General features: G+C 35.6%; 1 protein-coding gene and 1 non-coding gene across 3 annotated transcripts in view; one reads left to right on the top strand and one right to left on the bottom strand.

Annotated features, from left to right (window-relative positions):
* Nucleotides 1–25,070, top strand: part of KIAA1328 (KIAA1328 ortholog) — a 354,421-nt gene that overhangs the window by 153,861 nt on the left and 175,490 nt on the right. The window lies entirely within an intron of this gene.
* LOC123326699 lies at nt 13,170–13,237 on the bottom strand. Its single transcript, XR_006541268.1, has one exon. It is a non-coding gene; the product is annotated as a small nucleolar RNA SNORD2 (small nucleolar RNA).

Genomic DNA, 25,070 nt, shown 5'->3' with positions numbered 1-25,070 from the left:
AGTAAATTAAAAGCACAAAAACAATGGCAAAAACTCTATGAAGTCACATCATAATCAAATTACTTAAAACCAAACCAGTGATAAAGAAAAATTCTTAAAAGCAGCCAGAGGGCGCCTGGGTGGCTCAGATGGTTGAGCGCCTGCCTTCAGCTCAGGTCATGATGCCAGGGTCCTGGGATCGAGTCCCGCATCGGGCTCCCTGCTCCTTGGGAGCCTGCTTCTCCCTCTGCCTCTCTCTCTCTCTCTGTCTCTCATGAATAAATAAATAAAATCTTTAAAAAAAAAAAAAGCAGCCAGAGGAAAAACCATGGCACATAAAGAGAAATAAAGATGAAGATGCAAGCAGATTTTTTTTTTTTTTTTGGTCAAATAATGCAAGTGAGAAGACAGTGAAATGATATCTTTACTGAAAGAAAAAATTTCAAGTTAGAATTCTATACTGAACAAAAAATATCTTTCAGAAGTAAACGTGAAATAAAGACTTTTTTGGACTATAAGAGCTCAAAAGAATTCTTCAGCTACAAGCCTGCATTACAAGAAATGCTAAAGGAAGTCTTTCAAACCAAAAGAAATGATAGTAGATAGAAATATGGACTTACACAAAATAATGAATACCATAAATGCTAATTATGTGAGTAAATATAAAATAATATTCTTTGTATTATTAAAGTCTGTTTAAGAGTAAAAGATAATTTTGAAGAAAGATAATTAACATGGGATTTATAGTATGTAGAAGCAAAATGTATAACAGTAGTACAAATTCTGGGTGAGGATAATTAACATACTGTGTCGTAAGGTTTCTTATATCTGTAGTGGCATAATATCTCCTGAAAGTACACTATGATAACTTAAGATATATGCTATCAACTCTAATTCAGTCCCCAAAATAATATGATAAAAAGTTATAGCTATTAAGTTAACAGTGTAGGTTGACTGGAATCATAAAAAAATAATCCAAAAGAAGGAAGAAGAAGAGAGAAAAGGGAACAAAAAATTGAAGGGAAAACTTGAAAACAAATAGCAAGATTAAAAGTAAAAGGTTGAGGAAAAAAGGTGTACATATTAACATTAATAAAAAGAAAGTTGGACTAGCTAAATTAATATCAGATGTTATATATTTTAGAGCAAAGACTATTTCAGAAAAAGGTCATTTCATGATGATAAAGTGTTCAGTTCAAGACAATATAATAATACTAAATGGTCATGCACTTAGTAATGGTTTCAAAATATGTGAAGTAAGAAATGATAAAACTGCAAGGAGAAATGGATATATTGACAATTTTAGATATTTCAATATCCTTTCAATAATTGATAGAACAGTTAAGCAGAAAACTATTAAAGGATGTAAAAAATGAATTACATTAGCCAATTTGATTTGACTTTTCAAGAAAACACCCAATAGTCTAGTGCAATTTTTTCCAATGAGCACAGAATATTTGATAAGAGAGTTTATATTCTGCACCTTAAAACAAGTCACAATAAGTTTAAAATGATTCAAGTTATTCAAAGTACTTCTCTCACCACAGTGGGATTAAATTAGAAATCCACAACAGAAAGTTGTCTCTGAAATCACCAATTATTTGAAATTAAATGACAAATGGCTAAACAACCCAGGTGTCATAGAAGAAATCAAAGGGGAATTATAATGTATACTGAATCAAATGAAGATGAAAACACAAATATCAAAATTTGTGTGTGCAGATAAAGTACTTAAAAGCACATAAGACTGTCTATATCAGAAAGAAAGATTTCAAATAAATGATTGCAGCTTTTGCCTTAAGAAAGTACAAATAGAGAAATTTAAATCCAAAGTAAGCAAAAAAATGAGAAAAAACTGGAGCAGAAATCAATGAAATAGAAAACTAAAAAGAGAAATCATTGAAACCAAAACGTGATTCTTTGAGAAGATCCATAATGTTGATAAACCTCTAGGCAGACTGGTCAAGAAAAAAAAGAAGTCACCAATTATCAATATCAAGAATGGGATATATAACATTACTACAGTTTCTACAGTGTTAAAAGGAAAAAACAAGGATTTTAATGAACATTTTTATGTTGATAACTTTGACAACCTACATAAAGGACAAATTCCTTGAAAAACACAAACGACCAAAGCTTACTTAAGAAGAAATAGATAACCTGAATAGCTCTATAATAGTAATTGAATTTGTAGCTAATAGTCTTCCCACAAATAAAACATTAGGCTCAGATGGCTTTACTGGTAAATGCTACCAAATGTTATTATTTATTTAAGAAATAGATAGTACTAAAAAGAAAACTACAGACCAATATGCATGATGAAAATAGGTGCAAAAATCCTCAACAAAATATTAGCAAATGAGTTATAAAATACGTTAAAATGATCATTCATTATGATCAAGTAGGATTTATTCCAGGGATGCAAGGGTAGTTCAGATTTGCAAATCAATTAATGTGATACATCACATTAAAAAAGAGGACAGGTAAAAACCATATAATCGTCTCAACAGATGCAGAGAAAGCATTTGACAAAATACAACATCTATTCATGATAAAAACTCAACAAAGTGGGTTTAGAGGGAACATACTTCAACATAATAAAGGCCATAACTTTTAAAAACCCACAGCTAACATCATAGTCAATGGCAAAAAACTGAAAGCTTTTCCTCTAAGATAGGAACAATATAAGGATGTCTACTCTCACCACTTTTATTCAACATAGTACTGGAAGTCCTAGCTGCAGCAATCAGACAAGAAAAAGAAAAGGCATCCAAATTGGTAAGAAAGAAGTAAAACTGTCACTATTTCCAGATGACATGATATTATATATAGAAAACCCTAAAGACTCCACCAAAAAAACTATTAGAACTGATAAATGATTTCAGTAAAATCGCAGGATACAAAGTTAATACACAGAATTCTGTTGTATTCCTATACACAAATAACAAAGTGTGAGAAAGAAAAATTAAGAAAACAATCTTATTTACAATCTCACAAAAAGAATAAAATGCCTAGGGATATATTTAACCGAGGAGATTAAACACCCATACTCTGGAACCCATAAGACATTGATGAAAGAAATTGAAGATGGCACAAACAAATGGAAAGATAGACCATGCTCTTGGATTGGAAGAATTAATATTGTTAAAATGTCTATACTTCCAAAAGCAACCTACAGATTCAGTGTAGTCCCTATGAAAATTTCAGCAGCATTTTTCACAGTACTGAAATTCGTATGAAATCACAAAAGACCTTGAATAGCCAAAGTAATCTTGAGAAAGAAGAGCAAAGCGGGAGGTATCACAATTTCAGATTTCAAGATGGGCTACAAAGCTATAATAATCAAAAATAGCATGGTACTGGCACAAAAATAGACACATAGGTCAATGCAACAGGATAGGAAAATAAACCCACGCTTGTGGTCAATTAATCTATGACAAAGAAGGCAAGAATAAACAATGGGGGGAAAGTCTTTTAAATAAATGGGATTGAGAAAACTGGACAGTTACATGCAGAAGAATGAAACTCGAAGGCTTTCTTAAACCATACACAAAAATAAACTCAAAATGGATTAAAGACCTATGTGAGACCTAAAACCATAAAACTCCTAAAAGAAAACATAGGCAATAATTTCTTGGACATCAGTCTTAGCAACATATTTATGGATAGGTCTTCTAAGGCAAGGGAAACAAAAGCAAAAATAAACTGTTGGGACAACACCAAAATAAAAAGCTTTTGCACAGCAAATGAAACCTTCAGCAAAACAAAATGGCAGCCTACTGAATGGGAGAAGATATTTGCAAGTGGTAAGGGGTTCATATCCAAGATATATAAAGAATTTATACAACTCTACACCAAAAAATAAAAATTGATTAAAAAATAGGCAGAAGACCTAAATAGACATTTTTCCAAAGAAGACCTACAGATGGCCAACAGGCACATGAAAAGTTGCTCAGCATCACTAATCATCAGGGAAATGTAAATCAAAACCATAATGAGATATCACGTAACAATGGTCAGAATGATTGGTACCAAAAAGGCAAAAAAGAAGTGTTGATGAGGATGTGGAGAAAAGAGAACCTTCATGCACTATTGGTGGGAATGTAAATTGATGCAGCTACTCTGGAAAACAGTTTAGAGTTTCCTCATAGCACTGAAAATAGAAATACCATATGATCCAGTGATTCTACTATTGGGTATTTACCCAAAGAAAATGAAAACACTAATTCAAAAAGATATATGCACCCCTATGTTTATTGCAGCATTATTTACATTTGTCAAGATATGGAAGCAACCCAAATGTCCATAGATAGAGAAATGGGCAAAGAAGATGTGGTATGCAAAGCACACACACACACACACATACATATACACACACAATGGAATATTACTCAGCCATTAAAAAAAAGAATGAGATCTTGCCATTTACAACAACATGGCTGGACCTATAGGATATTATGCTAAGTGAAATAAGTCAGAGAAAGACAAATACCATATGATTTCTCTATATAGAGAATCTAAACAATAAGAATGAACAATAACAAAAAATATACTCTTTTTTAAAAAGATTTTATTTTGAGAGAGAGAGCAGGAGGAGGGGTGGAGGGAGGGAGGGAGAGAGAGAGGGAGGGAGAAGTGGACTTCCTGCTAAGCAGCAAGCCCGATGCAGTGCTCAATCCCAGGACCCTGGGATCATGACCTGAGCTGAAGGCAGACACTTAACTGACTGAGCCACTCAGACACCCCCAAATAATATACTCTTAAATACAAAGAATAAACTGGTGGTTGCCAGAGGAGAGGTGGGTGGGAGGAATGAGCTAAATAGGTAAAGGGATTAAGATATACAAACTTCCAGTTATAAGTCATGGAAATGAAAAGTACTAGCATAGGGAATATAGTTAATATTGTAATAATGTTGTATGTTAACAGATGGTGCCTACGCTATAGGGAGAACTGAGTAATGTAAAGAATTGTAAAATCACTATGTTGTTTAACTGAAACTAATATAACATTGTCAGCTCTAATTCAATAATAAATAAAAAGACAGAAATAGTACTAATTTTATGCACATTTCCCAGAAAATTCAAGAAATAATACTTCTAAACTCATTATTTGAGGCTGACATTACTCTGATACAAAACCAAAGACATTACCAGAAAAGAACACTGCAGACAAATATTCCTCATAAATTAGATGCAAAAATTAACACAATTTTAATAACTTCAATCAACAATATAAAAATAACACATTATAACTAAGTTGTTTATTTCAAAAATATGAGGTTGGTTTAACATTTGAAAATCCAATCAATGTAACTCACCATATTAGCAGCCAAAAAATGAAAAGTACATTACATCTAGATGTAAAAAATAAAAATTTGAGAAAATCCACTTCCATTCATGATAAAACTCCCACAACTAAGAATAGAAGAGAATGTCTTTAACCCGATAAGGGCATCTCACAAAAATTTATAGATAGCATTGTACTTTTAATGGTGAAAGATCAAGAAAGGCAAATTTTCTCCTACTTCTATTTAATATTGTATGGGAAGTTCTAGCCAATGCAAAAAGAAATAAAAGACATACAGATTGGAAAAGCACTAAAACTACCTTTATGTGAAGATAACATGATCAAAATGTAAGTCTACATAAAGTGTAAGTGTACACACGGACTTTTACCAAAAAAGCTACTAGAAATTATACAAGTTTAGAAAGATTGCAAGGTATAAGATCAATGTACAAAACTTAATTGTATAACACTTGTATGAGGTACTTAGAGTAATGAAAATCATAGAGACAAAGTAAAATTGTTGCCAGTAGCTGTAGGGTAGGGAGTGGGGACTATTGTTTAATGGGTATAGAGTTTCAGTTTTACAAAATGAAAGGAGTTATAAAGATGGATGGTGGTGATGGTTGCACAACATTATTACTTATTTAATAACACTGAACTGCATACTTAAAAGTGTATTTTACCACAGTAAAAATATTTATATTCAATTGTTTATCTATATATTAGCAACAAAGTAGCATATTAAAACTTTAAAACATTTTAAATTGTTAAATTTTTTAAAATACCATTTTGTAATAGCATCAAACTATATGAAGGACTCAGAGATAAATGTGACCTATACCCTACAACTACTCTGCAAAAGAATTTAAAGAACACCTAAATACATGGAAAGATATACCATGTTTATAGATGAGAAAACCAATATTGTTAGTATGTCAATTCTCCCCAAATCTATAGATTCAGCACAATACCAGCTGAAATTCCAGCAGGCTTTATTTGTAGAAATTGATTCTGAAATTCATGTTGAAATGTGAAGGATCTTATTTTTAAAGTTAGTAATGAAGACACTGTAGTAATGTAAAGATAAACAAATAGATCAATGGAACAGAATACAGCATCCAGAATTAGACTTGATATATAATCAGTTGTACCTAAATTTAAATATAAAATATAAAGCCATAAAATTGCTAGAAGAAAAAATTTTAAAAAAACACAAACTTTTCACCTTGAGTTAAGGAAATATTTCTTAGAATCAGTACCACAAGCACAATTCATAAAAGGAAAATTGATAAATTGCACTTCATCAAAATTAAGAATGAGGTTTTTAAAGACACTGATATGAGAATGAAAATTCAAATCACAAACTCTGAGAAAATCATCGTAAGTTGCATATCTGATAAAATTGTATATAAAGTATACGAAGAACCCTCAAAACTCCATATTAAGTAGAGAAACAGTCTAGTGCCTTACTTCTAGACTTTTGTTGTTGGTATCAAAGACTGGGGTGGAGAGAACTGGTAATATAATGCAAGTGTATTTTTCCCATATTTACTCTGTTTATACCCTCAGTATTATTTGAAATTTTATCCCTTGTGTGTAATGAGGTAATAAGTTCTCTCTGGTTTCTATAGGTCTCACCGCTTACATTTCAGAGTCTATTTTAGGGACTTCTTAACATTAACTTAAAGCTGTTAATGCTAATCTAGTCTCTACTCATAGAAATCTGTTAACTCACTTTTCTTAGACCACCAGTGAGTTTCTTTCAAAGTGCTCGTTCATAAGGTGCCCCGACTTGCCCAGGCCCATTGAATGAGCCAGTTGTAGTGAAAATTCAAACCCAGACTTTGTGATCTCGAGGTCAGTGCTCTTGCTGTTATATTTCAGCTGCTTGGTTGAAAATGAGTTTAGGGTTCTAATTTTTGCTCTTTCTATAACTCAGTTGTGTGAGCTTAGATAAATCATTTAACTACCTTGATCTTTCATTTTCTTTGATAGAAGATGAGAAAGTAGAGGGAAAAAGAAAAAGCTCTAAGGTCCTTTCCATTCTAACTTCTATTATTTTTTTATTCCTCATTTCTCCTTCACTTTTTCTGCCCCCTTGTGCAACCTTCCCCTCCACTTTTTTCTTTTTACCACCAAATGTGTCAGGATCTGCTGTGTGAAAGGTTGTTTCTATTGAGTGACATATGTACCTCACAAACTCTCAGAAGACTGCCTAGTGAGCTTTCTGCAGCTGTTTTCCTGTCTTCCAACCAGTGGGATTGTCACTCTGATTCTACTTTTTCTGTCTTTAAAGCACAGCATACTCTGAAACTGAAATTAATTTCTATGAGTGTCATCTCAAATACACCTAGCTGGAAATTTTACTTCTAAATTTTCACATGCAGAAACAAGTCTTTTACTTCATGAGATTTCTCCTTTTCAAGGGTAGTTATTTAATGACAAGTATGCCCTTTCCTCCAGCTCTGAATTAACTGTTGAAAAAAAAAATTGCATTTCTTTAGAACCTTTGAGCACTGATTGAATTGGATAGTGGAGGGGAAGATGCAAGACAATACTGCATAGTTCTTAGTTTTGGTGAGGGAAAAAATAAGTAACTGTGTAGTTGCTGCACTACTATGACATATCTTTATATTGAACTGTAGTCCTGATTTTATTCATACTCAACTAATGCTGCCCCTTTTGCCGTTCTTTTACGTGTGTTTTAGCCCCATTTTGCTGTGCATCATAATTTCTCAGGAATTTTCTTGCACAGAACCTTAACTCATTAACCATACATGGTCCCTTAAATGGAAGCCAGCTTTCAAAACATAAAATAGGACATTTCCATTTGTGGATAACAGTTATAGCTGGAAAGCCTGTGGTTGCTCTCATTCCAGGTCCTTTCTTTTCATGAGTCTGATGTTCGTGTGAGAACACTTCCATCCAGCCTTCTACATTCCCCTTCCCCTTCTCTGCCTGTCCCCACTCTCTGGTCATCTGGGACCAGGACTTATATTTCCAGGCAGTTTGGGATTATGTTAATAACCCAGTCATCACTTCATTTTTAAATGATATCACCTAATATAGGAACTATATTACATAGTAAGAACTTACTTAAATAAATGGCTTAGAATAGAAATGAATTGTACACTATTGGGGAAAATATACCTTCATGAGTCTATACCAGTAATACATACATACATACATACATGGATGGAGGAGGAAGGAGGGGTTTCATTTACAGTATAGTGCTGAAGGCTAACTGGTATATGTGGAAGAAGCGCTAAAGTTGAAAATTTATTATTTTGAAGCCATCATGAAAAAATTGAATCAAGCAAGAGTCATCAATGGCTGCTTAGTCAAGGGGAAAATGAGAAGGAAGATCAGGATATTTGCATGGTCTTTAAGTGTCTCCCCTTACACTGCTTATTAATTGTAAGGGAGAAAAAAACAGTAATTATACAGTGTAGAAAAATTGTCCAGGTGATCAAAATTAACATCTCCCAAGAAAGACTGGTGGACTCTAAAAGTCTCCAGATATTAAATCATGAGAACACATCATCTATTCAGTGTTCCCATTGAGCCTGAATCCAAATCTCAAGGAAACAGCAAACACAAAATGATGAACCTTCTACTAATGAGGGAGGGGACTATACACTTCAAAAATAAAAATATCATAAAAGACAAAAGCTGTGGAAATATTCCATATTAAAAGAGAACTAAGAGATATGACAATTAGGGGCGCCTGGGTGGCTCAGTCATTAAGTGTCTGCCTTTGGCTCAGGTCATGATCTCAAGGTCTTGGGATCAAGCCCCACATCGGGCTCCCTGCTTGGCAGGAAGCCTGCTTCTCCCTCTCCCACTCCCCCTGCTTGTGTTCCCTCTCTCGCTGTCTCTCTCTGTCAAAAAATAAAATCTTTAGGGTGCCTGGGTGGCTCAGATGGTTAAGCATCTGCCTTCGGCTCAGGTCATGATCCCAGGGTCCTGGGATCGAGTCCTGCATCAGGCTCCCTGCTCAGTGCAGAGCCTGCTTCTCCTTCTCCCTCTGCCATTCCCTCTGCTTGTGCTCTTCTATCTCTCTATCAAATAAATAAATAAAATCTTTAAAAATAAATAAATAAAATCTTTAAAAAAAGAGAGAGAGATGACAATTAAATGCAGTATCTGACTCTAGACTATATCCTATGTTGGTAGGAATAGAACATAGAGAACATTATTAGGTCATCTGATGAAATCAGAATGTTGATGGTAGATTATATAAAATTTATGGAATTTATAACTGTGCTGTGGTTATATAAGAGAATATTCCTATTCATAAGAAATGGCCACTGAAGTGTGTGGGGATAAAGGGTCATGATGTATGTAAGTTACTCTCAAGCACCTCAAAAATATTACGTATGTGTGTGTGTGAATGTCTAAATATGCAAATGATGAAGAAAATGGGGTGTAATGTAATAATATGTAAGTCTGGGTAAGGGGTGTATGAGTTTAATGTTGTATGGGTAAAGGGTGTATGAGTTTGTTGTTAGAATTTTTTTATTGTTTGATATCCTTTTTTTCTTCTCATTTTTTTCACTTATATTCTTTTTCTAGCATAATTGAGATATAATTGACATATAACATTATGTAAGTTTAAGATGTACAACATAATGATTTGATCTATGTATATATTACAGAATGATTACCACATTAAGTTATTGTGCATCACCTCACATAGTTACAAATTTTTTCTCGTTGGGATGAGAACCTTTAGGATCTACTCTCTTAGCAACTTTCAAATGTATAATACAGTATTGGTAACTACAGTCATCATGTTGTACATTATATCTTCAGAACTTAATTTTCTTATAACTGGAAGCTGTACCTTTTGACTGTCTTTACCCAGTTGATATTGTTCCTAAATAACTTTTCCAAATAAAAAAAATACTTTAAAAAAATAAAGTTTTTATTCCCCTTCAGTTAGGATTAATGGCCAAACCTACGTCTTTTAGAGAAATAATAATTTTAAAGTCCTACCACATGGCTACTTTAAAAACTCTATTGTTTATTTTTTATATGTGTCTTAGATATATGCTTACTATTTGTCATGTAGAAAGCCTCTAAATGAAGTACATGGGAATATAAGCAAAAAAAGGAAAAATATAGAGAAATCACTTGTGACTCTAAGTACCCTGTTAGCAGAACACCTCCTAGAGCAGTGCTGTCCAGTAGAACTATCTGTGATTATATGGAACTGTTCTATGTGTGCGTTGTCCAATATGGTAACATTTGAGCACTTGAAATGTGGCTAATGAGACTGAATTTTTAATTTAATTTTAATTAATTTTAATAGCCACACATGGCTACTGACTACCTGGAGTGGTGGCTAATGCCTAGGTATGAGAAGTGTATAAGTTCCCATAATCAGTAAGTTTATTGCTTAAAGAGAGAAACTAGTCACAGCTGGGCTTGTTAGCTTGTGGGAGCTCTGTCCTTTTCAGAAAGAATCTGTGGTATATTGCATATGTTTTTACCTTTCCACTGGTAGCAGATTTTATTGTTGAATAATAGTTAATCAAATTCAATGAAAATTTGAATGTCACAATTAAATATAATCATTGCTAGACTGATTTTTACAGGTTACATTAGCTACCAAAAACCTGAATTAGATGCAGGACTTCCCTTTTAATTACTTACTCTGATTAAAGAGACAGAATGGATATAAGGACAGGAGAAGTAGGAAAGAAGGGGAGGAAGGGTAGATAGTTGGGTAGATGGATAGAAAGAAAACAATGCAAGATATTCTATTTTAAATGCTATAAGAGGAGAACATTTAGTCTCTTTTGTCAAACACTGGAATAGTCTTGATGTTACCTAAGATTCCTTCCAGCTGTAAATCTTGTGATGCTGAATCTGGAGGAAATCCATGAGAGTAAGGAGTCAGGTAAATTTAGGAATTGGAGTTCAACGTTTGACTTGTGTTGTTATATGATCTTAATCTCCCAGGCCATATGAGTGATTTCTGCCTTGCTAAGACAATTTACTTCATTTCAAATAGAATATTGATTAAAAGAAAGCCCTGATAAACAGAGGGTGTTATATCTTCCTGCTTACTTATTAATATTTTTTTTAAGATTTTATTTATTCATTTATTTGAGAGAGCGAGAGAGAGAGAGCACACGAGAGGGGGGAGGGTCAGAGGGAGAAGCAGACTCCCCGCTGAGCAGGGAGCCCAATGTGGGACTCGATCCCGGGACTCCAGGATCATGACCTGAGCCGAAGGCAGTCACTTAACCAACTGAGCCACCCAGGCGCCCCACTTATTAATATTTTTAAGAGTGAGAATCATGCTTTTTAATCAGTCAGATATAAATATAGTACTTCTGGAGGCAACATGTTAAGAGAATAGGCTAGAAGGAAGTAAAAACATAAAAGGTAACTTGTGTGTCTCCCCAAATACAACACTGATTAGTACTGAGGCCTCAGTCCAGTGTTCCTCTGTCTTTCACTGTGTATCAGTAGCTAACCATGTTGATAACTTCAGTTCTTCTTCCAGATTGAATCAAGGCACTAACTTTTTCAGGTTAATGCTCTGTTGATTAATAAATCTATTGCTTTCTTTGGCTTACACCTTTGTGCAGTGTTCGTTGTTCTCAAAAAGATGTTTAGGCTTAAGCATTTTGCTCTGCTTTGGTCATGAAATAAGTGCTTGATAAAAGCCTACATGCTTGACAGGTTGAGTGCCTGCTGTTTTTTTCTCTACCCTCACTCTGCTACATAAATGAATCTTGCTTGCTGGTGCTCTTCTTTCAGAGTATTTGCCTGAGTACTGAGAGCACAGTCTCATAGAGGAGAACACCCAGCTGGAACTGAGTACCACCTGCACTTCACATCTTTTTAAGCAAGGGGCCATATTAATCTATTAAACCCAGAAATCGGGTATCAGGGTTTCCATGACCACCCCACTAGGGAATGGTTTGGTGATTCACTGGGAGGACCCATGAGACTCAACATAAAGTCATTCATAGCTGATTTTTTACAGTGAAAGGATATCAAGCAAAATCAACAAAGGGAAAAGGTACATGGGATGAAGTTTGGAGGAAATCAGATACAATCTTGTAAGAGTATTGCCCAAGTGGAGTCACACAGGATGCACTTAATTTCTCCAGCATCTAACATGTATGGGGTGCTCTCTACCAAGGAAGCCCATTAGAGACTCAGTGCTGAGGTTTTTATTGAGGGCTGGTCATATAGGTACCCTTTGCCTAGCATGTACTGATTTCCAGACTTACAGAAGGAAAGCAGATGTTCAGCATAAACTATATTGTGTCTACAAACCTTTTGGGCCTGGTAAAATACCATTATTCATTAGGGAATGTTGAGAATCCTCCCAAAATCCAGTTTCCATACTGGCAACCAAGGGCCAGCCTTGCAAACAGGGTTTTCTAAGGATAGCAGTCTCGGGCCTGCTGTGTTAACTCTTTTCTACATCTGTATATGCCTCAATCAACATTCAGAGTTGGAACTTTTAACCTATTTTTAACTTCCCTTTTGTCTAGTCTCTTTACTAGCTTTTTGTTGGACATTAGTGTTCCTTAGAGATTAATAGAAATGTAGTGTACTACACACCTATTCTTTTGTCTAATGGGGTTATTTCAGCTTTTTTTTTAAGATTTTATTTATTTATTTGAGAGAGAGCATGAGAGAGTGAACACAAGGGTGGGGGGAGAGGAGCAGAGGGAGAGGGAGAAGCAGACTCCCCGCTGAGCAGGGAGCTTGATGTAGGGCTCCATCCCAGGACCCCGGGGATCATGACCTGAGCCAAAGGCAGATGCTTAACCAACTGAGCCACCCAGGCACCCCTATTTCAACTTCTTGTAGGCTACAGCAGCAAATCTTTCCTCTTAATCCTTGCCACTGCTGTTGTTATTTCTTTTATCAAGTGATGAGCAATGAGTATTCTCTTCATCACAGGTCAGTCTCGAATGTTGCCACTGTTTTTTTATTTGGGATTTATTTTCCTCAGTTCTCCAAGAGTACGGTATCATAGCTGCCTCTGAGCCTTTAACCACAGCTTTCTTTCTCCCTTAACCAGGCTAGTATTGCCTTGAAAGAAGATAGCACGAATGCTTATCAATATGCTTCTGAAGACTCAGAAACCTTAGGGTGAAGTATAGCACCTAAGAGAAGCTCTTATGTCTATCACAAATATAAACTGTAGGCATTATAGAAGCAGATGGTCTAAATCAATGTCAACTCGCACTTACAAATGATTTAAGAATTTAAGAATAAAGAAACCAGAATCATAGTTAAAAGCATTTGGGTAAAGATAATAGGAAATAAATATGGAAGTAATGTATATTGTAGGAGTCTACAGAATAGGAAGTAGATGATGCTACCCTAAAAACCAAGTAAAGGTTGCCATGGAAATAAGATAGTAATAGGGACTCCTGAATATATAACATTGGGTATATGCTAGAAGATTTCCTCTTGTAAATTTGGAATATATAATGATGTTTGGCCTAAATGATGGTAAAGAGGTAGTAATAAGTACTATTATTTTGGAGTTAATTCTGACTAACAAGGAAAACCTAATTGGTCAGGAGCAAGGGATAGAAACTTTTCAAAGAAAGTGATTGTTTCATTTCAGAATTAATATAAGTAAAATAATACCTGGGAATATTGCCTGCTCCTATCAACCCGAGGGATAAAGTTAATAATTCATGTGGCATTAGGTAGAGTATTCCGGTTAGATATTCTCTTATGGATCATAGACATAAATGTAAAGCCAAAAACTGTAAAACTTCCAGGGGAAAATCTTTACAACCTTGGGTTAGTCATAGACTCATTAGCTACAACACCAGAAGCACAATCCATAAAAGAATCAAATGAGAAATTGAGCTTCATCAAAATTAAAACCTTCTGTTATTCAAAAAGCTCTGTTAAAAGAATGAAAAGACAAGCCACGGGTTGAGAGAAAGCAGTTGGAATTCAATTATCTGATAAAGGATTCCTCCAGAATATAAGAAGAACTAAAAAAACTCAATAACAAGGAAACAAACCACTGAATTAAAACAACAGGCAAAAGATTAGGACAGATGCTTCACAAGAGTAGATGTATAGATGGCAAATAAGCACGTGAAAAGATGCTCAGTATCATTAACAATTAGGGAAATGAACATAAAAATCACAGTAATGTACCACTACACAGCTATAAGTAATTTGGCTATTGGCCAGAATTTTAAAAGCTTACCCTGTCAAAGATGTGAAGGAACTGGAACTCTCATGCACTGCTGATAGGAATGTAAAATTGTACAACTTTGCAGAGGTCTAAGTAAAACATACACCTACTATATGACCATCCATTTTACTTGGTATTTACCCAAGAGAAATAAAAGCATGCATCCACTACTATTGTTCACAGCAGCTTTATTTTTTATAGCCCCAAACTTGAAACAACCCACATGTTATTAGCAGATGCACTGATAAACAAATTGTGGTATATCCATATAATGGAATACTACTTAGCAATAAAAAGGAACTGCTAATACATGCAAAAACATGGGTAAAGGTCAAAATAATTAAGCTGAGTTAAAGAATCCAGACTTAAAAGATTACAAACTGTATAATTCCGTCATAAAACTCTAGAAAAACCCAAATAATCTCTAATGACAGTAGATTAGTGTTCGCCTAGTTCAGCAGGTGCAGGAGTAAGTGAGCGAGTACAAGAGGTTACAGGGGGACACAAAGAGACTTTTGCAGGTGATAGAGTTTGTTATCTTGATTGTGGTGATGGTTCCTGGGTATATACATATGCCAACACCGATCAACTTGTACAATTTAAATATGTATAGTTTATTGCATATCAGTTATACCTTAATAAAGCTATTTAAAAAAACAAAAACAAAAAAGAAGAACTGCATGATTTTTCTTTAAAGTTTTAGTTGCCTGGACTTATTGTGACCCAAGTAAATTCTTCAGCCCTGGTTCAACTTTATCATTTCCCTGTAATATATTTAAGAGTACATGATATATTTAATACTCATAAAAGGAACTTGTAAACAGTTACTGTAGTCATTACCCTAACAAACTGTATATTCCTGACAAGTAGAAATGTTCCCATTTTAATTGCTTTTTAATGACATATTACACAGGCTTTAAATGTCAGTCTTTGTATTTTCAAACCTGCAGAAACTTGAATGAAGTTTACATATAAGAGCAATCAACTCTGATGGCAATAGGCTGAATATCAGTTTCTAAAAATAAATTTTATATGAATCTTTTCTCCAGATGACTTTTAAATGTTTTTAACTATGACATCTTTATGTAAGTGAATATATATTGAGAAATAGCTATAAAACCTGAAATTTCCACTTTTTAATTCTTTTTTTGCCATGCCTGTTAACAGGATATAGCTAGATATTGTGCATACTCATCCGTTTACTCTGCATTACTACTCTCCTGACCAGTAAATAGACAGCCATCACTGTGAGCTAGAAGTGTTAGGCATTTGGCTATATCCTAGATTACAGTTCATGGTTTTTAAATATTGTGTGTGTGAAAGATTTTATAAGTGACCATTTGACAAACTACAGCATTCTGCTTCCTCAAGCTAAATTTGGGGTTACTGATTTATATTTATAGTCTTGCTCTAGGGCCTGCTATTTGGTAGACAAGACGTTTTTCTGCTCATTCCTCAAGGATTCCTTCTGAATGCCAGCTAAGAGCATGAACTTCGGAACCAGAATGTTTAGGTTTTTATACAGTAAGCTCTACCACTTACTGTGACCTTGGGGAAGTTACTTAACATTAGCAAGCTTCAATTTCCTCTTCTGCGGAATGGAATGTAGAGACTGCGGAAAATGCGGAAAATGTAGAGACTATAACTTATAGGGTTTCTGCCAGGATCGAATGAATTAATAAATGTAAAACAAATACATTTTTACCTTGCATGCAGTACATGCTATACAATCCCTTCCCAATTGTTATGATTATTATTGTTAGAATTGATTTTTTTTTTTTTTTTTTTGAGATTGTGAAGTAGGTTCTGGTGAAAACCGAAAACATCATCTGCTTAAGAATGTCCCTATGTTTAGTTATTCATCTTTTGTGCTTATAACATTCAACCTGAATTATTATGTCAGTTTAGGGATTAATTATCACACCTGGCTTTCATTTCTGTCAGTCCTGAGGTACTATATTCACCAGCACTGAGTACTTTGAGAATGAAATTGAGATTGGTGAATAAAGGGTTTTTTCATCTTCTAAGAATAAAATTTTTGTAACCCCCAGTGTTCATTTGGTTTAAAGTACAAGGAAAAGGGATCCTTGATAAAATGGATTGCTATGTCCACCTGTTATTTGGGTTTGTCAGAATTGCTGCCTAAGCTCTGATCTGTGGTCCGTCCAGACTAGCATTTGCCCTCGGACAGGGCATCAAGGAGACAATGTGGGTAAATCTATAGGGACAGACAGAAGCCCCCACTCAGTTTTTTCCCCCAGTTTTTTCTGCTTTTATTCCCATCTAAACATGGCTCTTTGATTTCTTTAAATCATTAAGAAGAGAGGTTCAGCCCCAGGAACTCCAGAAAAAGCTAAGGAATTAGAAAGTGAACACAAACCAGGAAAGACAGTTTCTTTTAAGATAGTTTATTGTTTCTTTGTTATTGTTATGCTAACACATTTTGGTCTTAGAATATTCAAGCAATTCAAAAATTTATGGTATATTAATTCCAAGTCCTCTGTAATCTCCTTCTCAGAAGTAACTACTGTTAACTTTAATGTATACTGCTCCAGATTTTCTTCTCTGCAGATCTAATACTGTAATTTTAGAAAAGTAGGTTAATTCTATACATGCAATTTTTAGAATTTTATTTTCTTAATAATATGTTGCATATATTTTCCAGTGGAGTACATACATGTATTCATGGCATCCTTTTTAAGGTCCATTCTGTATTTTAGTGTATAGCTGTATCATAATTTATTTAATCAATCTTGTTGACACATGATTCTTCCTAATTTGCTCCTATTACAAAGAATACTGCAGTGAACATTCTTGTACATATAGTTTTGAATATGTTTACAAGTGTTGAGTAAATTCCCTGAAGTGGAAATATGTGTTTGAAGAATATAAAAATGTTTTGTAATGGTAGATATTGACAAATCACAGGTGCTTACTGAGAGAAAAAATAGCATATTAATACTAGATACTGCTGATGGGAATGACAGCCTTTGCTTTGCCCTCAATTGAGATAGCTCCTTATGCTAACAGTTAATAGTGATTTCTAGATCTTCAAAAAAATTAATAGCTCCCCTTACTCCTCATTCTTACCTATTCTATCCATTCATTCGTTGGTCCTTCATTTATTAAAAGATATATTTATTTTAAATTGTAAAATTAGTTTAACTATATTATAATAAAATTGGAAAGCAGGTTAAGAAAAAATTCATAATCCTTATGATTTTTATCTGTGTATTTGAAAAGTATAATTCTAATCATTGTGTGCTAACAATTTTGGTTTCTGTATTTGTCACTTAACATTATATCTTGGTGTTTTCCCTAATGGCTTCATAGTGTTCTGTTGGGTGTAACATGGCTTAATCATTCCATTTTAGTTGGCAATTAAGATTTAGAATCGGTCTTTTATTATTTGAATCTTGACAATTTTTCTTCCACATTAATTCCTCTCTGTGCCAAAAGGCATCTAATAAATATCTGGAAATTTAGTTAACTAACCATAAATAATTAGTAGTATATGTGGCCAAAAAAAAGTCTTAAGATTTTACTGAATTGGAGGCACATGGGTGGCTCAGCTTCAGCTCAGGTCATGATCCTGGGGTCCTGGGATTGAGCCCCACGTCCAGCTTCCTGCTTAGTGGGGAGTCTGCTTCTCTCTCTCCCCTGCTCATGCGCGCACTCTCTCTCTCTCTCAAGTAAATAAATAAAATCTTTAAAAAAAAAATACCGAATGGATTTTTTTCCTCAGTGTATTTGACAGCTTTTTTACCTTCCAGGTTTTTGGAAGACAAAAAGAGTAAAATAACTTTTAGTTTTAGTTATCTATTGCTGCTTAACAGACTACCCCAAAACTTAGACAAACAACTAACATTCTGCAGTTTGAGCTAGGTTCAGCTATGTGCTTGTTCTGCTGATCTTGCCTGTGGTCACCCATGAGGCTCATGCAACTGGCTGTTAGCTATGACACTGGCATGGCTGGGCCTTTTTTTCTCTCCCCAGGTAGCCTCTCCCTATAGTTCATCTGGCAAAGTAGCTAGACTTCTTACCTGCAGGTTCAGGGCCTCCTGCAAGAATGGAAGCTGCCAAATCTTTTTCCAGATTTGGTCCACAACTGGCAAAGTGTCTGTTGGTTAAATTGAGGAACTTGGGGTGCCTGGGTGGCTCAGTCAGTTAAGCATCTGCCTTCAGCTCAGGTCATGATCCCGGGGTCCTGGCATTGAGCCCCGCATCGGGCTCTCTGCTCGGCGAGGAGCCTGCTTCTCCCACTCCCTCTGCCTGCAGTTCTGCCTACTTGTGCTCTCTCTCTACCTCTGTCAAATAAATACATAAAATCTTAAAAAAAAAAAAAAGTGAGTAACTGGCCCAGACTAGAGTCAGCAGGAAGGGACTACTGGGAGGTGTGGTTTTCCAGGGGCCACCAGTATAACAGTCTAGCACAAAGGGCATCTCATAGTCATTTTCATTTGTATTTCTCAGACTACGACGAGGGGAGTCGAGCACCTTTCATATGTATATTATCCTTTTCCTTTTCTGTGAAATGCCTAGTCAGGTTTTGTCCACTTTTCTCTTGGATAGTTTGTCTTTTCATATTGATTTATAAAAGTTCTTCACATAATCTGGATCTGTTGGTTATATGTGTTACAAACATCCTTGGTCAGTTTATGGCTTATCTTTCACTGTCTTTATGGTGTTTTTGATAAATGAAGTCCTTAATTTTAAAACAGTTGAATTTATCATCTTTTATGATTTTTGCTTTTTGGGTCCTTCTCTCCTCCAAGGCATAAAATACTCTTGTACATCATCTTCTAAATGTTTTATAGTTCTGTCTTTGATATGCAGGTTTATAATCCATCTGGAATTGATTTGGGGGATTGGTGTGAGGCAAGAGTCCAATTGCATTTTTTTCCCGCATGTAGCCTTTCCTTAGGCTTTAATTTGGGGTTAGTTCCGGTGTTTCTTAAATGCTGTATGTTCATCTTTCCTGGATCCCTTTTTAATTTTGCTGGAGAACAGCCATGCAGCAGTTCTGGAAAGAAACTACTTGAGAGCAAATCAGCATTTAATTGAGCATTTCTACAAATAATGATTAAACAGCTGCAATCCTTTGGTGAGGAGATATCACTTGAGCCGAGACCTCAAATATTAAAAGCCAGCATATGAAGAGCCTAGGAAGAATGTTCTGAGCCGAGGGAATAGCAAGTATTCTTACCAACTGGGAGAAAGAGGTACTTAGAAATGTAGTAAAAATGAAAAGCTGAACAAGAAAGTCATGGTTCAAAATAACGTAAACCAAAATGAGATGTGATTCTGAGGAGTTAAATGTTAGAAAGTGATGCCATTGACCTCTACATTTAGAGTACTCCCTTTCGAGTATCTGGTTTGGTGACCATATGCTGACTTCTTGCTTTCTATTAATCTAATCACATGTCTTGTGTCTGCTGTAACAAGTATTTACCTATTTTATGTGTTTGTAGAATTTGTTTTCATAATAAGACTGTACACAAAGCATGGAAGATCCAATAATTATTTCTGAAAAGAATACAGATGTTAAAACCTTGATGATGTGAGATGGCATAGTGTTAAAAGTTGGAATATGATGGGGAGGAATAGAGGTGGAAGGAAGTATGGATACTAATTTTCTCATTTTACAGAATGGGGAGTCAAGAGATACAGTCTAAAGCAATGGATCAAGTAGAGCTCATAATTATTATTCTGAGTTAGAAAGGTAATATATAGAACTGAAGATAAAAACATAGCTAAGAAAAATTTTAAAGGATGTAGTAGTGTAAGTGAGCTAAATTCTACATCTTTCACAATGAGGAAAATGCTGGATTTCCTTAATAAATATATAACTATAATTGAAGAAATAGGAGTCTACATATAGTAAAGTTGTAGACGTAACACATCAGAAATGGAGGAGAGGGTCTACCTCTGTCAGTGGGATTGGGAGTAGGGGACAGAGATGCTTTTGCTTTTCATTTTATTTCCTCCTAATGCCTGAATTTTCCCTTTGTGTTCATTTATTCTCAAATAATACAAAAAGAAGAAAAAATCTAAGGCTGTGACAGAAGAATTGAAACAGTTGTGGGAGACAGCAGCATCAAAGTAAAGTCAGTTGGCTGAACATCTAGGATAGACTTATGAATATTAGTTATATAGTTTATGAATACACTTATAAACTTTATTTTTTTAACATATAATGTATTATTTGTTTCAGAGGTACAGGTCTGTGATTCATCAGTCTTACACAATTCACAGCACTCACCATAGCACATACCCTCCCCAATGTCTATCACCCAGCCACCCCATCCCTCTCACCCTCCACCACTCTAGCAACCCTCAGTTTGTTTCCTGAGATTAAGAATTCCTCATATCAGTGAGATCATATGATACATGTCTTTCTCTGATTGACTTATTTTGCTCAGCATAATACCCTCTAGTTCCATCCACTTCATTGCTAATGGCAAGATTTCAATTTTTTGATGGCTGCATAATATTCCATTGTATATATATACCACATCTTCTTTATCCATTCATCTGTCGATGGACATCTTGGCTCTTTCCACAGGTTGGCTATTGTGAACATTGCTGCTATAAAAATGGGGGTGCACGTACCCCTTCCGATCACTACCTTTGTATCTTTGGGGTAAATACCCAGTAGTGCAGTTGCTGGGTCATACGGTAGCTCTATTTTCAACTTTTTGAGGAACCTCCATACAGTTTTCCAGAGTGGCTGCACCAGCTTGCATTCCCACCAACAGTGCAGGAGGGTTCCCCTTTCTCCTCATCCTCGCCAACATCTGTTGTTTCCTGACTTGTTAATTTTAGCCGTTCTGACTGGTGTGAGGTGGTATCTCATTGAGGTTTTCATTTGGATTTCCCTGATGCTGAGCGATGTAGAGCACTTTTTCATGTGTCTGTAGGCCATTTGGATGTCTTCTTTGGAAAAATGTCTGTTTATGTCTTCTGCCCATTTCTTGATTGGATTCTTTGTTCTTTGGGTGTTGAGTTTGATAAGTCCTTTATAGATTTTGGATACTATCCCTTTATCTGATATGTCATTAGCAAATATCTTCTCCCATTCTGTCAGTTGTCTTCTGGTTTTGCTGACTGTTTCCTTTGCTGTGCAAAAGCTTTTTATCTTGATGAAGTCCCAGTAGTTCATTTTTGCCCTTGCTTCCCTTGCCTTTGGAGATGTTTCTAGGAAGAAGTTGCTGCAGCTGAGGTCGAAGAGATTGCTGCCTGTGTTCTCCTCTAGGATTTTGATCCCTGTCTCACATTTAGGTGTTTCATCCATTTTGAGTCTATTTTTGTGTGTGGGGTAAGGAAATGGTCCAGTTTCATTCTTCTGCATATGGCTGTCCAATTTTCCCAGCACCATTTATTGAAGAGACTGTCTTTTTTCCATTGGACATTCTTTCCTGCTTTGTCAAAGATGAGTTGACCATAGAGTTGAGGGTCCATTTCTGGGCTCTGTGTTCTGTTCCATTGATCTATGTGTCTGTTTTTGTGCCAGTACCATACTGTCTTGATGATTACAGCTTTGTAATAGAGCTTGAACTCCAGAATTGTGATGCCGCCAGCTCTGCTTTTCTTTTTCAACGTTCCTCTGGCTATTCGGGGTCTTTTCTGGTTCCATACAAATTTTAGGATTATTTGTTCCATTTCTTTGAAAAAAGTTGATGGTATTTTGATGGGGATTGCGTTAAATGTGTAGATTGCTCTAGGTAGCATTGACATCTTCACAATATTTGTTCTTCCAATCCATGAGATGGAACGTTTTTCCATTTCTTTGTGTCTTCCTCAATTTCTTTCATGAGTATTTTATAGTTTTCTGAGTACAGATTCTTTGCCTCTTTGGTTAGATTTATTCCTAGGTATCTTACGGTTGTGGGTACAATTGTAAATGGGATCCACTCCTTAATTTCTCTTTCTTCTGTGTTGTTGTTGGTGTATAGAAATGCCACTGATTTCTGTGCATTGATTTTATATCCTGCCACTTTACTGAATTTCTGTATGAGTTCTAGCAGTTTTGGGGTGGAGTCTTTTCTGTTTCCCACATAAAGTATCATATCATCTGCAAAGAGTAAGAGTTTGACTTCTTCTTTGCCGATTCGGATGCCTTTTATTTCTTTTTGTTGTCTGATTGCTGTGGCTAGGACTTCTCGTACTATGTTGAATAGCAGTGGTGATAGTGAACATCCCTGCCATGCTCCTGACCTTAGGGGGAAAGCTCTCAGTTTTTCCCCATTGAGAATGATATTCTCTGTCGGTTTTTCATAGATGGCTTTTATGATATTGAAGTATGTACCCTCTATCCCTACACTCTGAAGAGTTTTAATCAAGAAAGGATGCTGTACGTTGTCAAATGCTTTTTCTGCATCTATTGAGAGGATCATATGGTTCTTGTTCTTTCTTTTATTAATGTATTGTATCACACTGATTGATTTGCATATGTTAAACCAACCTTGCAGCCCAGGAATAAATCCCACTTGGTTGTGGTGAATAATCCTTTTAATGTACTGTTGGTTCCTATTGGCTAGTATTTTGGTGAGAATTTTTGCATCCATGTTCATCAGGGATATTGGTCTGTAATTCTCCTTTCTGATGGGGTCTTTGTCTGATTTTGGGATCAAGGTAATGCTGGCCTCATAAAATGAGTTTGGAAGTTTTCCTTCCATTTCTATTTTTTGAAACAGTTTCAGAAGAATAGGTATTAATTCTTCTTTAAATGTTTGGTAGAATTCCCCTGGGAAGCCATCTGTCCCTGGGCTCTTGTTTGTTGGGAGATTTTTGATGACTGCTTCAATTTCCTTAGTGGTTATGGGTCTGTTCAGGTTTTCCATTTCTTCCTGGTTCAGTTTTGGTAGTTTATACATCTCTAAGAATGCATCCATTTCTTCCAGATTATCTAATTTGCTGGCATATAGTTGCTCATAATATGTTCTTATAAGTGTTTGTATTTCTTTGGTGTTGGTTGTGATCTCTCCTCTTTCATTCATGATTTTATTTATTTGGGTCCTTTCTCTTTTCTTTTTGATAAGTCTGGCCAGGGGTTTATCAATCTTGTTAATTCTTTCAAAGAACCAGCTCCTGGTTTCGTTGATCTGTTCTACTGTTCTTTTGGTTTCTATTTCATTGATTTCTGCTCTGATCTTTATTATATTTCTCTTCTCCTGCAGGGTTTAGGCTTGATTTGCTGTTCTTTCTCCAGCTCCTTTAGGTGTAGGGTTAGGTTGTGTATTTGAGACCTTTCTTGTTTCTTGAGAAAGGCTTGTATTGCTATATACTTTCCTCTTAGGACTGCCTTTCCTGCAGCACAAAGATTTTGAACAGTTGTGTTTTCATTTTCATTGGTTTCCATGAATTTTTTTAATTCTTGTTTAATTTCCTGGTTGACCCATTCATTCTTTAGTAGGATGCTCTTTAGCCTCCATGTATTTGAGTTCTTTCCAACTTTCCTCTTGTGACTGAGTTCTAGTTTCAAAGCATTGTGGTCCAAAAATATGCAGGGAAGGATCTCAGTCTTTTGGTACCAGTTGAGACCTGATTTGTGACCTCGGATGTGATCTATTCTGGAGAATGTTCCATGGGCACTAGAGAAGAATGTGTATTCTGTTGCTTTGGGATGGAACGTTCTGAATATATCTGTGAAGTCCATTTGGTCCAGTGTGTCATTTAAAGTCTTTATTTCCTTGTTGATCTTTCGCTTAGATGATCTGTCCATTTCAGTGAGGGGGGTGTTAAAGTCCTCTACTATTATTGTATTGTTGTCGATGTGTTTCTTTGCTTTTGTTATTAATTGGCTTATATAATTGGCTGCTCCCATGTTAGGGGCATAGATATTTACAATTGTTAGATCTTCTTGGATAGACCCTTTAAGTATGATAGAGTGTCTTTCCTCATCTCTTATTATAGTCTTTGGTTTAAAATCTAATTTGCCTGGGGTGCATGGGTGGCTCAGTCGTTAAGCGTCTGCCTTTGGCTCAGGTCATGATCCCAGGGTCCTGGGATCGAACCCCCCATCAGGCTCTCTGCTCAGCAGGAAGCCTGCTTCTCCCTCTCCCACTCCCCGTGCTTATGTTCCCTCTCTCGCTGTGTCTCTCTCTGTCAAATAAATAAATAAATCTTAAAAAAAAAAAAATAAAATCTAATATGTCTGATATAAGGATTGCCACCCCAGCTTTCTTTTGATGTCCATTAGCATGGTAAATGGTTTTCCACCCCCTCACTTTCAATCTGGAGGTGTCTTTGTGTCTAAAATGACTCTCTTGCAGTCAGCATATCAATGGGTCTTGTTTTTTAATCCAATCTGATACCCTGTATCTTTTGATTGGGGCATTTAGCCCATTTACATTCAGGGTAACTATTGAAAGATATGAATTTAGTGCCATTGTATTGCCTATAAGGTGACTGTTACTGTATATTGTCTCTGTTCCTTTCTGGTCTATGTTACTTTTAGGTGCTCTCTTTGCTTAGAGGACCCCTGTCAATATTTCTTGTAGGGCTGGTTTTGTGTTTGCAAATTCTTATAGTTTTTGTTTGTCCTGGAAGCTTTTTATCTCTCCTTCTATTTTCATTGACAGCCTAGCTAAATATAGTA

Source organism: Neomonachus schauinslandi, chromosome 14, assembly GCF_002201575.2.
Source record: "Neomonachus schauinslandi chromosome 14, ASM220157v2, whole genome shotgun sequence".
Taxonomy (NCBI): Eukaryota; Metazoa; Chordata; class Mammalia; order Carnivora; family Phocidae; genus Neomonachus; species Neomonachus schauinslandi.
Note: the sequence above shows the minus strand (reverse complement) of the source record. Positions and strands in the feature narration are given on the sequence as shown.